The following is a 15,164-nucleotide window of genomic DNA, read 5'->3' on the forward strand; positions in this document are numbered from 1 at the left end:
CCAGGGGAGAAGCCCTGAACAGCTTCTCTCTGGGAGTCCTCAGAAAGAGTCAAACCTGCCAACACTTTCATCTTGAGTTTCTAGCCTTCAGAACTGAGGCAATTAATTTATATTGTTTAAGCTGCTTGGCTTACATTATTTGTTATGGCATCTTTAGCAAACTAATACAATTATGCAGCCAAGGATAACTAATCTAAGCCATGCACTTGTTTGTTAGGAAATATAGGATAAGAACTTTGCTTTCAAAGTGTTTGTGTATATTTTGACATCCAATGCTATTCAGAAAATTTAAAAATATCTTGGGCTATCTTGTATTGCTGGTGAAAAATCAATGATGAGTGCCGTGTATTCACCATTATTTAGAGAAGAAGGGATTGCCTGGGTATGTCAGGCAAGTCATGAAAAATGAAGGGGAATGGAAGAAATTGTACAAATAAAGTTTCAGGAACTCAAATGAAAGGATGTTTATGGAAAAATGTATGTGTCAAATCAGCTGTGTGTAGAAGTAGATCGTTTTATGACAATTAAAAAAAATGAATAGTATGTAGATAGATTTGGACATGGGTTTGAGCAGACTCCTAGAGACAGTGGAGGACAGACAAGCCTAGTGTGCTACAGTCCATGGGGTCACAAAGAGTTGTATATGACTTAGCAACTGAACAACAACAAGGTAGATTAGAAGGGGTCAAGGTCCCATAAAGCCTAGTTACACCATTCAGACATAATTTAAGAATAAACAAGCTTTATAGAACTTTAATGCATGGCAAATTCATACAAGAAATTTCAAGTTCTGGGTAAAATGCATGGGACTGTTAGATATTACAGGAAGAAAGACTACTTGGAAATGTCTCACCATATTTTTACTGATGAAGTCCTGAGTAACTTATGAAAGTCAATGACTTATGAAAAGGAAAGACTGATGTAAATATTCATCAAGAAAAATCGTTGCAAGGCTTAGTAAGTGCTAAATATGTTTTAATTCTGGGCACGTGATTTAATTTTGCCAAACTGATTTTTTTGAAAAAATGGAGTTGGACACGACTGAGCAACTAAGCAACTGAGTACGCACATGTGCACGCACGTGCACGCGCCCACACACACACACACACACATTGTATATCTTTAAATTTCATTGTTCCTGTTTCTGCCAGGCAGAATTCAGGAGGTTACATATATCAGTGCTACAGAAGAGTTCATGTAGAAATTAGCACTAGAATTTAGGTTGCCTCAGATCACATGTGCATGTCCAAGCAAGATGGTGCCCTGAGCAGCTGGGCATGTTCTCATGTGTTATAAACTAGTGGACCCACTTGCATCGTTCATGAGAATTCTAAATACCTTAATATAGATATTTATTGTCATAGCCTGGAGAATGATGCATATATTGCCAATCAAGAAAGTAGGTTTACATAAATCAGTAATTACCTTCTGTAATATAGAAACTAGTTGAAACAGCTGTTTATTTTGCATGTCTCTCAAAGTTGGAAGTCACATGTATTTTCTATTTTACTTTGATTTTACCTATTCTGAAGTATACTTTCCATTAAAAAAAACCTTCTGCAACTTTCCAATGTTAATTTGAATATAGGATAAGTAATACAATCCTAAAGAATTCTTTCAATTTAATTTTAAAAATCAGCTAGTATACTCATGTTTTGCAGTAACAAATGTTCTGGCAGAATCTTAATTTTACATCATCAGTGTAGTTCAAAAGTGGTTTTGGATTTTGCTGTACCTCCTTTCTTCAGTAGTAATGAATGATGAACAAAAAGATACACTGCACAGCTGGAGAAACCAGTCATCTTGTTCAAATAAATTGACTTAAAAAAAGAAAATGCATGAATACTCCATAAAACTATATTCTGAGAATTCCAAATGGTGTAACTCTCTCAGAAATAAAAGCTGAAGTGTTAAGAAAGTAGAGATTTCCCGCGAAAGAAGAAAGAGTGCAAAACAGTACTGTATGTATATGTAGGATCAGAAAGGAGAAGCGTTAACAGTGGAAAAGAGGAAATCATGTTTTAGAGACAATATGCTTCTAAATATTATGGAAAGAAAATATGAAATTATTAATATGTTATAAATTTTAAGACAAAGAGGTTTATGTTATCAAAGTTTTCTACAGTCACAGTTCTCATACGTTAGAACCTAGAAGAATATAAATACATGCATCAATGTTCTATCAAAAACTAATTTGTGGGCAATATATATATATACACACACACACAATAAAATAAAGCCATATAAGATATACATGTATTAGTGATAATCTTTTAGGATTCTCTTTAAATTGCAAAGCCTCAAAACAAACCTTTGAATTGAATCGGAAGATGAATAAAAAAACACAGATGTGTTTGTTATACATAACGGATGCTTTCTGTTTTTAACAGTTGTTGTGTAAAGATAAGTTTTAAAATGCTCCAGAATATTATCGACCCATGTCATTTGTTATCACTAGTGCTGAATTCTTTCTCGTGATTCACACATACTGCGTGCTCTCAAAGAAAGGCATTTCATAGCAAATCATTTATCCTGTACTTGTTGTATATACCAGTCTCTAATGGAAGGCTAGATTTATGGTTAATAAACTATGCATTAAAATGTTTAAGTGTAACTGTTTCTGTTCTAAATAAGGAGGAAATAAAAATTGAACTGTAGAAATCAAAACAACTATAGATTTTAGTTTAAATCAGATATATTCATCATAGTACCCTAAATAATATGAAAAATATTCTGATGGATATTCATGGACATGCTTTGAAAGCAACTGATTTTCTGTAGAATTTATGGGAGTTTATGGAAATATAATCAAATGTTTCATCCTTTTATTGGAAGGCATGTGATCCTTACAAGTTTCTTTCACTGACTTGTAGAAACAAGCATTTAAATGGGGCCTGTATCTGGGAATATGTTAAACAAAGGTTGTGCCAATCAGATACAAAAACAAAATGTAGGATGATGATCAAGTGAACCTTATAATTTTGGTATCAAGGATATAATTATGAGTATCTCTTTTCTGTCATATTCTATCTTTGACAAATTTATTATGAATTAAGAGATTATATCTGAATGTGTAAAAATACAACAGAAGTTGTGGGTGTTATGTTTTTATTGATATGAGAGAGGAAAACTGGTATTTGTGTCTTGAAAGGATCCCTGTGCCTAGCCATAAGTTTAAATACCTAAGTGATACAGAGAAGGGTTGGTATGTCATGTCCATAAGAAGATTTGGAAAAGCAGTTCAATTTCAATTGAGTCAAGCCACTAATTGTCAACCAGTTTTTCTTTTTAATAAGTTTAATATCTGTTTCCACTCTGTCCCTCAAAAAAAAAAAAAAAAAACAACAGGTTTTACAAATGTAGATACAGATCAAGGCAGCAAGAACCTGTGGTTTAATATTCATGTTATTTTTACATTATTGTTTTGTATCAACATCTCATTGCCAAGTCATGCAGAGCACTGGGGTCATTAAGCTTACAACTGACAAAACAAAACAAAAAAATCTGGAAAATAGCTTCAGTTTCCAAGTGGCTTTGGCAAAAGAAACCTGGATAATTTGTGGTATTTGGTGCCAGCAACATTTTAGAGCTGGATTCATATCAAGACCATTAAGCATCTTTCATTAAAAAATGAAGAAAAACTGATCCTCTCCCCTTTCTTTCTGTACTGTAGCTTTCAGAGCTTGACTTTCAGAGCTGCCAACTTGGATGTCAAAACATTCAGCTGAACGTTCCTCTATTACCAGAGTCTCCAACATGTGTTAAAATTTGGCTGAATTAGAAATATGCCAACAGTTAAACATCTTGAGTCCTTTTCATACTGAGTTCCTGGCGTTTAATTGTGGTGGCTCGGTCACTTACCAGTCTCTAGCCATGACTATAGGAATTTTCATTTGTCAACATTTTGCAATATTATGTTGTACACTTTTAATTCATTAGCTTATTAGTTGTTTCATTCTTTTTTCTAAGCCTGTAAATGCCAGAAGGACATATGGATAGTTCTGTGGGAAACAATCACCTTTTCTCTGATGAGTAGATATATTTGTTTTAGAATAGAAACAAACCATAGCTACTGGTTTTTAACTCATAATTATTTTCCCTTGGGGTACCTTCCTGTGAAATGCTATCATTTTACCAAGGTTCAAACTTTGAAGAGAATCTTCTCCTCTCCAATTACTATTCTTTTGCAAAAGGAAAGCCCTTAAGATGATAGCAAGGGATAAATCACCATAACATTTAAAATTCCAATAAAAGTGCTTATTAATGGAATTTACACAGTTCTTTCATGAAAAATAAGATTAAAACATAACAATAAATTTTGCCTTAAATAACATTTTATCATGTCACCTGATTTTTTCATATGTATATGGTATCAACATTATTGTAAGTACCCTAAGGACAATTCTTTTTTCAGTTCAGTTGCTCAGTCGAGTCTGACTCTTTGAGAATGGACTGCAGCATCCAGGCTTCCCTGTCCATAACTTAGTAATAATATGAAAATAGATTAAAATATTTGACTTGTTTTTCCACAAAACATATATAGACTTTAGGAGAAAACAGTTGGAAGTTGAACATGTATTAATATTAATGAACTTTTTTAAAGTGTCAAAGTCAACCAGAGAATCAGAATAACTTGAGTTTAAATTATGATTTTTTTTTCCACATAGGAACATTATTGCTTGCTATATACCTTGTTACAGACTTCCCTGGTGGCTCAGCTGCAAAGAACCTGCCAGCAAGCAGGAGACACAGGTTCAATTCCTGGGTCAGTAAGATACCCTGGAGAAGGGCGTGGGAACCCACTCCAATATTCTTGTCAAGGAAATCGCTGGATAGAGGACCCTGGCGGGCTATAGTCCATAGTGTCGACTGAAGTGACTAAGCACGCATATCTTGCTATAAGAAGTTACTCAAAAGTCTTTAAGCTTCTTCAATGCCTCTCATTATTTTTTAAGGTAATTTAGTAAGTGAGTGACATAATAATTGGCAAAATATATTTTGAGGACTTCCCAGGTGGCTTTAGTGGTAAAGAATCCACCTGCCAATGAAGGAGACACAAGAGATAAAGGTTTGATCCCTGGGTTGTGAAGAACTCTGAGTAGGAAGTGGCAACGCACTCCAGTATTCTTGCCTGGGAAATTCCAGGGACAGGGAAGTCTGGTGGGCTACAGTCCATACGGTTGCAAAGAGTGGAACACGACTGAGCACAACAGCAAAGAATTGATTCCCCTCCTTGAATAAGTCTATAGGCAATAGTTTGAAAAGCACAATAGACCTCTTAGTGTTAAAAGACTATTTAAAACAAGACTATTATATTTGAGGCAGTAAAATACTCTTGAAATTTTCACTTTATTTAAATTAAAAACAGAAAATTCTGGATAGGTAAAATAATCAGTACTGAAAAATAAAAGACAGCTTAAATAGTGTAACTTAAAACAAGGACCAATATTTTATAGGAGATGATATAAAAATGGCTGTTATGTTTTATATCTAGAAAGAAAGCTAAAAATTATAAGGAAAAAATTAAATCTTTGTTAACAATAATTTGTTTATCTCAAATGCTAACTTAAAAATCATTCAAGTGGAGATGATTCACATAACCTCAAGATAAAATTATGATGAAATTATTACTGGAATATTTTAATTCATGTTTTACTTTCAATGTGAGCAGAAAGGTTGTCATTTTTCAAAAAGGATATTGAAAGCTTTGATCATTTTTTCCAAGTTTAACTTAACTTTAATATTCATGTTATTGTCTTATAGGCATCATCCTTTTTTTTTTTTTCCTTTAATTGTTAACTGGTCTCACTCTGCTAGTTCATTGTCAATGGCTTAAAGTTCTTTTAACACCTTCTTTAAGAACTCTTTTGTCTTTAGGGACCTAGATTTTTTTAAAATTAAGTTCAAAATTGGTATTTGAAATACATTAATTATATTTTCCATTGCGATGAGAGAGAGTGGTAACTCTGTTAGTATCAAATGGTATATGATTGCGTTAGTCAAGATTTTCCTGGGAAATAGGACTGACAAGATATCTATATCTGTCTATCTATCTATCTGTCTATCTATCTAGAGAGGTTTATTGTAGGAATGGCTCACATAATACTGAAGGGCAAGAAGCCACCGAATCTGCTGTGTTGAAGATGGAGAACGGTGAAAGTCAGTGGTATAATTCAGTCTGAGAACCAGGACAGGTCAGTGGTGTACATCCTAATCTGAGTTTGAAGGCCAGAAAACCAGGAATGCTGATGTCAGAGGGCAGGAAAGGATGGATGTGCTATTTCAGAGAGAGAGTAAATTCCTCCTTCCTCTGCCTCTGTTGTATCCAGGCTCTCACTAGATTGGGTGATGTCCACTCTCATTGGGGAGATCATCAGCTTTAATCAGCCAGGGATTCAAATGCTAAGCTCCTCTGGAAACACCCTTGCAGGCACACCCAGAGATAATGTTTTACCAGCTTTCTGGACAGCTTTTGGCCTAGTCAAGTTGACACATAAAATTAGCCATCTCCTTGATGTTTGAATAATGACAGATTTTACTAATTTATTAGTAGAAATGATTTGGTTAAGGCAATTCTTTTTTCTTATGTAAAATTTATAACTGGGGAGACCCAAATATTGTATAACCAGGGACACTTACTATTCAGTTATAGCCAACACTACAAGTTGTAACTTGTAGTATATACAGGTTATGCTTGTATAATTATCCATATTACAAGTTATAATGACAGACCTGGAAACACTGAGGAGTTATTTCAGCTTTGATTTAAACTGCTCTGGGGACACTGAAGAATTAGAGATTCATGAAATTCTTATAAAAGTTTGATCTTTACCAACATATACTTAATTTTATAATGGGATGAAAATCTTTATAATGAAATCTTAAACTTTAGCTTGTTTTGAACACAACAATGTATTTTGCTTAGTAAATAATGTTCAGCTCACTTAAAATTTTATTTTTACTTACAGAGAGTAACTCAAATCGGTAGAACTCTGATCAGTGGACAGTAAATAACTTCTTAAAACAAGGATGGACATTTCATTCATGGGTCATACAGAACCAAGAATGGAGAGCTTCCATTCCAATGCCAGTTTGATGTCATTTACTACCTCTGCCCTAAACTTTTTATGATTTCCCATCTGCCTACCAAGATGTACCCCATCCTTACTCACACCCCACTGCTATCTAACCTCCTGTCCAGTTACTTCCCTCCTCTCTTATGACTCCCAGTTCAAGGAGTTTTCTTGTTTCTCCCAAATACACCTGCAAGCTCCTCCTACAGGGATGGAGTTCCAGCTGCTTCCTCTGCCTAAAATATCCTTCCCACAAAATAGGCAGGTGTCTTACTCACTTACCTCCTTACATTTCTACAAAAATAACACCTCACTGAGAACTTACCTGCCCACCTTATTTAAGAATGCAAAAACTACCCCTTTACTTCATCTTTGTTTTATTTTTCTCCACAGCACGTGTCACTTTTAATATGCTTTTTGCTATGTATCTCTTTTTTTCTCAGCAGTCTGTTTTGTGGAAGCAATATATATGTATATATATATATGTGTGTTTATATATATGTATGTTTTATATATATATAAAATATGTACAGACTATATTACAAGCTCTATAAGGGAGCAATTTCAACTCTTTGTTGACTAATTTATGCACAGCAGCTAGAATGGCACCTGAGACTTAATAAGTACTCAGCAAAGAAACAGGAACAAACTGATTGAATGAATCAAATATTCATTATCAGAATCACTTTAGTTTTGAGTGTCTAAATTAATAGACATTGTCAGGAGTTTAGAGAAATAAGGAAAATTGTGAGTTTTTTGTGTATTTGAAATAAAGGAGAACTGTAGATTTCATCTTAAGTGAATAGAATTGTTATTGTTCTACTCTACCAGGAATGAGTGCAACGGATTTGGTAATTGATGCCTAGAGGATCCTATCACATCAGAAGTGTGTGTGGTTAGCATACAGAATAGACCATGATCGGAGAACATTGCTCTCAACATCAGACTTAGCCCTTCATCTTCTTGTGATTTGCCAATCCAGGTCTGGGTTCCATCTCATGAACCAACCCAGGAAGCAGTGTTTATGTGCTCTGTTCATGTGCAGAGAGATGTATGTATATCAAATTAGTTGTTCTTTGATTTAGAGGATGATGTGACTCAGTGCAATGGCAAAGGCAGCCATTAGTTATTGCCTAGAGCACAGGGAAGCACAGGAACAATGAGTACAGACTAAATAAGAAGTGTAGAAAATTTTTTACTTCCTGAAAAAGACAAGGATAGACATGGATGTCCAGTATTGGCTCTAGGTATTTCTTCTCTTAAGGATTATTTAGCTCAGGCCATAGATTTGTGTGGAATACATCCATACACACACACACCCCTTTAGAATGTTTCGTATGTATACATAGTATGCAGTATGTAGGAAAATAAAACATAAAAGAATTTGAAAATGAAAACATAAAATTATATATGCAATAGATGCATAGCCAAAGAACAATGCCTTTGCCTACACATTTAAACCTGATTTTTGAATATTAGAAGAGACAGTGCCCTTTATAATTAAGCGAATTAAAAAGCAATTTGCAACTGAGGGAAAACCTAAACAAGATATTTGCATAATTATTTAAGTCTGATTTTACACAAAGTGGGCAGGATAAATACTGGAAGGATACATTGAAACATAGTTTAAAGCATGTAATTATAGCATAATTATCTGGGAAGCAACAATAGCAGGGTGATAACTTGTTTGAAAATCTGAAATGGGCACATGAGGAAGACTGGTTGCCTCCGATCTGGGATATTCAGTTTCTCTCCCAACTATGGTGCTCATTATGTGGATTCCTCCTTTGTTGGAGAATTTTGGTGTTGCCTCTGTTGGCAAAACTTCAAATTAGTTGTTGACAAACTTTGGGAGATGGTTTCGGATAGGCCTGCCGTGCTGTAGTCCATGGGGTTGCAAAGAGTAGGACACGACTGGCAACTGAACAATAACCCTTGGCTTAGTAGCAGTCTATAAAATAATTTAACCCATTGTCTATCTTAAAACTAATGCAGCACAAAGCGTATGTGTATATATTATTGCCCTGAATCTGAGATATCTTTATTTCAATCCTTAAACCTGATCAAAATCTATTTCTTAAAAATACTACTGATATTAATAACTCATAACATTTGTGAGTAATAAGGGAAGATAAAAGCTTACTTATACACTTAAATATTTAGAAAGTACTTGGTGATTCTAAGTATTCAAACATGTTAAATATTTTTATTATTTGTATTACTTTGAACATTTATAGTTCCATTTTTATTGTAGCTTACCTACTCTATTTCTTATACATACGTTATTGTATATGCTGATTTTATTGCCTAGTAATCCCTGGGTTGGGAGGATCCTCTGGAAAAAGAAATGGCTACCAACTCCAGTATTCTTGCTTTGGAAATCCCATGGACAGAAGAGCCTGGTAGGCTATAGTCCGTGAGGTGACAAAAGGGTTAGACATGACTTAGCAACTAAAACAACAACAAAATGGACATACACAATATTTTTATAACTATCAACAATTTGACTTTACGGATATTGAGAGAGGAAATCCAGGTGACATGGTTTGTACTAGTTTTCCTTTATTTGCTTCCCCAGATCTCTTTTCCACCTTCCTTTGCTCTACTCCGTCTTCAGTTGGCCTCTGGGTTATTTGGTAATGGAAGAATTAGCAGACAATCTGAAGGTAGGTGCTTGGATTTCCTTAGCTGAATGTCCCTAAAACAATGCCAACTCTGACTAGAACCTCTTTAGGTTCTTCTGTCCATCTGAGTTCTGGCAACGCTATTTCTTCCTTTTATCTCTTTATTCCTAGAGATGCAAGCAACTTCATACAGTTGACAGGCTCTCAGAGCCAGGCCTCAACAACTCTTGTTTGATCCATTAATTCTTCCCACAATTGTGTATGTAGTCCCTTCGTTAATTTATCTTTATTTGGACTATGTGGGGTCAGTTCTATTTTCTGTGGAATGCTGATTGATAGTGCTCTATTCTAGAAGTAGCCTTCGAGATCTCATTTAAATTAAGCTAGCTTCCCTGATAACTCAGATGGTAAAGAATCCACCTGCAGTGCAGGAGACCCAGGTTCAATCCCTTGGTTGGGAAGATCCCATGGAGAAGGGAATGGCTACCCTTCCAGTATTCTTGCCTGGGAAATCGCATGGATAGAGGAGACTGGTGAGCTACATTCAGTGGGATTGCAAAGAGTTCGACACTACTGGGTGACTAACACTTTCGCTTTCACTAGGAAATACAGAGATGGCACTGACACCTTGGCAGGCTTATAACTGCAATTATTCAAGTTATCATGGGGTAGAAGAGAAAGACTTTGGATGTCAAATGCCTGTTGTCCTGGATTTTAATTGAGGTTACAAATACTGTGAGTTAGACTAGCTGCCTCTGACTGCCATGGAGGGTTTTTTCAAACAATAATATTAACAACAAAGCGGCCTTTAAATTCCCGATATCAGTGCTAAGTGGAACAGACAACTTCTACAGTGGTCTTGAAAATAATTCTTATTATTTCTTATATTCTCAGGGTAGACAATACTGAAGATCAGGTCTAAGATATAACTTGGTGATTGTAACATCACAAAGCCAACTAAATTCAGGATTTCACAAATCTTACTTTAAAGTTAAGGCACTGATGGGGGAAATGTGGAGCCTTGAGATTTGTAAAAAGAATATTTGGACAGACAGACAGACAAAACAAAGAATCTTGGATAACCCCAAATCCCTGAATATTTATTGCCAAAGATAGCTAACTATTCTTTCCTGTCTGATGATTGCATTAGGCTTTGCAATAACTTCGGAGGGGGCACGTACCACCCGCTCCTCTTCATGTACCAGCCTTTCCCAGCCGAGGTTCATCAAGATTTTACAGAAAACTATCCCTATAGCTATTTTCTAAAGTTCCCCAAGAATTGTATGTAACTAGTATCATTCTGGATGGATAAACAATAAATAAAGTCATTATGTACAACAAATTCCTTTGGTTATTGAAACAGTTTTCTCAGGGAATCCCCAGATGTGAAGGATTGGGTTTTGATCCTAATAAGTGTTAAATAATAGCCCAGAGGAGAAATTCAAGGTCTTTTCTGGGAGGAAATATTATATATGCAAAGGAGTTGGAAGACCATGTTTCTTTGTATAAGCAAGAACTACAGAGCATTTGTAGGAATGAATTCAAAATTTAGTTTAAAAAATTTGCAATGTAAGGTTGGATTGGGTCAGATTTACTGATACAGTGTATTCATTCTGGATTTTCAGTATAATTTTTCAGCTCTAACTTGGATATATAACATTTCTTTTTTTGAGATTTACTTGAATATTAGGCTTATAGTCTACTTTCAATAAGATCCAGATTCTAGAATTCTCTTGGAATAATATCAAGAATGATGTAGAGTAAGGAATAAGGTTAACGAAATTATAATGTTGGGGTAAATCTATTATGTGCAATTTTTTCACATCCTACAAGCTCTGATGTTTAAGAATAGCACTGAATACTATATTTATCATGGTATTCAAGATATTCATATGTGTGTGTAGTAAGTCAACTACAAACACATTAGTTCCATTCTGAGAGCAGGTTTGTAAGTTCAGTTTGTTCCTAAGTCTGACATACTTAACTTACGTACCTAATTAACACACTCAGCTATATAGTACTGTACTGTAATAGGTTTACTTTTCACACAAATAATACATAAAAAAGAGCGCAAAAATAAAACATTTTACATCTTATAATATAGTACCCTGAAAAGTACATCAGTGCTATGCAACAGCTGGCATCCAATGAACAAGCAAGAAGAGTTACTGACTGGGACACAGAGGGCAAACTGCAATTTAACTCATGACTGAAAGCACATTTGTGTCTTTGAAAGTTCACACCTTGAAGGGTCTATATATATATATATACATTTGTTTTGTTTCTCTCACCCACATATACTCCTCTATTGCTCCTGTTTTCATTGGGATTCAGTAACACCATCTCCTTCTCTTGTTCCTTAAGCCTGTAAGAAGTCATTACAGCAGCCTGCTCTGTGTGTGTGGTCTGGATGTCCCACTATTCTTTGTTCTTTATTTGTAACCTTGCCCCAAATGTGTAAACATTCCCTTCATCAGCATCTCTTTTGAACTATCTGAACTGAATTTATGTACACATGGAGACTCTGACTTACAAATACCTCACTTTTCCTTTCTTTTTTTTTTTAATTTTCAAAGTGTTCTGTGTCAGGTTACTAACACAATCATGCTTTGGGTCTTTTATAAATTTTTGGTGTAAGGAGTTGTATCTTGGAATTAATCTCTCTGTTTGCAGAAATATATAAATTCCTTTGTGAACTAATTGAAATTCCTCTAGGTAACACGTGCCAACCATTATATTCACTGTCATAAAACTTATACAGTAAGAGCTGAATTAGTTTAATTTGTTAATTTTCCATTTTCAAATTGGACCATTGATTTGTCAATTTCAGGTATAGAGTAATACATTTAGGACTTAAAATTTATAATACCATTTCATAAATAATTAAAATATTAAACTAAACATGCTTAGGACATGAACTATGTGTATATATTTTGTTATAAACCTATATTCTCTTCATTGAATACTAATTATATTTAGAGAAGCACATGATTTCAAATCGTGGTTGCTACTTGAATCTGTAAGATCACAAGAATACATAAAAATACACTGCAGAGGCATAACTTTTTTATTGCCATATGTTTTAAAATAATTATAAGAACATAAAATACATCTGGGAACTTGTCTCAATTAGAAGTCTTGCTCCTCAGGGAAACATGATAATTTAGAAAGCAGGAGTTTCTTTTTTTTTTTTTTTATATAAATTTATTTATTTTAGTTGGGGGCTAATTACTTTACAATATTGTAATAGGAGTTTCTTATAAACTGAAAAGATTCACATGATTTATTGAAGTCCATTATTTCATGAGTAAAGAAAATAGATCTTTAGTATATCTAACTGAATGGGGACTGATAGATTTCCAGGACAAAAATAATAGTCATTTTAAAGAATTAGGATCATGATCAGGTTTTAGTGATAAAATTGGAATGATTAGATCACTACCTATAACATAACCAAGAGTCTACTGAAGTCCAGACTATGCTTCCATGTCTGCTAAATCTGTGTGCCTTCCAGGTCATTCTTCAAATACCAAAAGCAAACAAGTAATTTTTCTCTAAATGTATGTATGTATGTATATATATATATACATGTATGTTTGTCATTTTAGCAAGAGGTACTCCTACTGGCACTTGGCCGGCCTTATTATGTAAAGTAAGGATAGCTAATGTGACAGAAGACATTAACCTGGGGGCAAAATGGCCCTATGTTTTTGTTTTTATGGACCAAAAATATCTTTCCTTGTAGAGACAAAAATTGTTTTTGTTGTTTAGTCACTAAGTTGTGTCAGACTCTTGTGATCCCATGGACCATGAGCCAGGCTCCTCTGTCCATGGGATTTCCCAGGCAAGAATATTGGAGTGAGTTGTCATTTCCTTCTCCAGGAGATCTTCACAATCCAGGATTGAATTTTTGTCTCCTGCATTGCAGGTGGATTCTTTACTGCTGAGCCACCATGGAAATTATAGAACCCTATATAAAGATTTCTAACTGCCACATTGAATACTCCTGGCTCTCTGTCTTAGAGTTTGTATTAAATGCAAAATGAAGGGAAAAAAGACCATCTTCCAAACAGCTTTAACAACTTGTCTCCATCTAGTTTCCCAAACAGAAAACCTCAAATATACTTTCAATGTGGATGATTCTGAACCATTTTGTTCATGTAAGTATTATTCACAAAACCAGGTTTCCCTGTGCATCCTGTCTTCATCTGTCTGTTTTTAAATCTTTGTTCCCGTCATCTCTGAGTCCAGTCAACCAACACCTTTCCCAATTTGAACCATTTCATTAATCTCATAACTGACATCTTCTGTCAAGTAAAGCTTCCATATAACTACTTTCTGCTCTAGCAGAATATCATTTCAAAATATGTGAATGGCTCCAACTTTAAAATCTCTCTAATTCCCTCCCAGTATCCCTAGGATTAAGAATAAAATCTTCATAGACCCAAAGTGCCTTTTCCATTCAAACACCTTAACCTTTCCTGCAGGAGTCAGTCCTCACTTTTACCCTCAAGCACATGCACTTGTACTTTGCTTTAGAGACTTTACACAAGTTGCTCCCTTAGTCTGCAGAACTCGAACTTATTCTTCAGTCTTAGCGTAAATGTCATTTCCTCCAGCAAGTTTCCATGACCTTCAGCCTGGGATAAAATGTCTCAATATAGGCTCATATAGCATCTTGAAATTTTTACACTTTACTTTCTGGGATCTTGTTTGATGTGCGTCTTCCTTCCTGTTCTGTTCTATGAGTGGCCCTGTGAGCTTTCTTTATCACTGCATCCCTTGCCTCAGTTTCATGCATGCATATAGAAGGTATTTCATTTCTTTTTTAATCAACAAAGTTTTCAGCAGTTTCTCTTAGGGCTTCAGCACTGAACTAGGATATAGTAAGTACTCAGTTTTTGATGAAAATTAATGTAGGTAATAAGCTTTTGAGAAATACCTTTTTGCATATGTGAGAGACTGATTTTTGAATAAAATACCCAATGGGGTTTTCCATGTCCTTTATATATGTTTTTCAAAATATTTAAATATTTTAGTATTTATTGAATGTCTAGGCTATTTTGCTCTTTGCTAGTAAGGTCAGATATGTTTATCATTCAGAATTAATAGCTCTTCTTAGTCAAGTTTTTAAGCAAAAATATATTTCCTTTTTTCCTTCCCTCACTCATTTAATTACTACTCAGTTTTTTTTTTTTAATGTATCTTTGAATCTGTGTCTTTTATTGTACTCAGTTTCAGATTCTTTTTGGAATTAAGCACAATATAAATAGTAAACTAAGAACAGTTGAAAACCTATTTTGGTGTTAAACAATACTTCCAGCAGTCATCACTCATATTTTACAGTCTTCTTTGGAAATGATTCCTTAACCTAACAGTTGAAATAACGAATTTCTCAGATTTTTCAGTGTTCTCAAAATTTATAAAAATAATGGATTCAGATATGTCTGCTTGCTAAATATATTTC

At 34.5% G+C, this 15,164-nt stretch overlaps 1 protein-coding gene across 6 annotated transcripts in view; it reads left to right on the top strand.

The window, feature by feature from the left end:
* LOC145518172 (uncharacterized) overlaps positions 1-15,164 on the top strand; it is a 1,384,210-nt gene that overhangs the window by 160,708 nt on the left and 1,208,338 nt on the right. For 3 of the 6 annotated variants that reach the window (XR_014062689.1, XR_014062691.1, XR_014062693.1), the window contains exon 4: positions 9,652-9,739. The exons of the other annotated variants lie outside the window; for them this stretch is intronic. The gene's annotated coding sequence lies outside the window, so the exon portion shown is untranslated. The remainder of the gene's footprint in view (positions 1-9,651; positions 9,740-15,164) is intronic. 6 annotated transcript variants of the gene reach the window in all.

The sequence above is a fragment of the Giraffa tippelskirchi genome, chromosome 8 (genome assembly GCF_054371585.1).
Source record: "Giraffa tippelskirchi isolate mGirTip1 chromosome 8, T2T-mGirTip1v1.2.pri, whole genome shotgun sequence".
Taxonomy (NCBI): domain Eukaryota; kingdom Metazoa; phylum Chordata; class Mammalia; order Artiodactyla; family Giraffidae; genus Giraffa; species Giraffa tippelskirchi.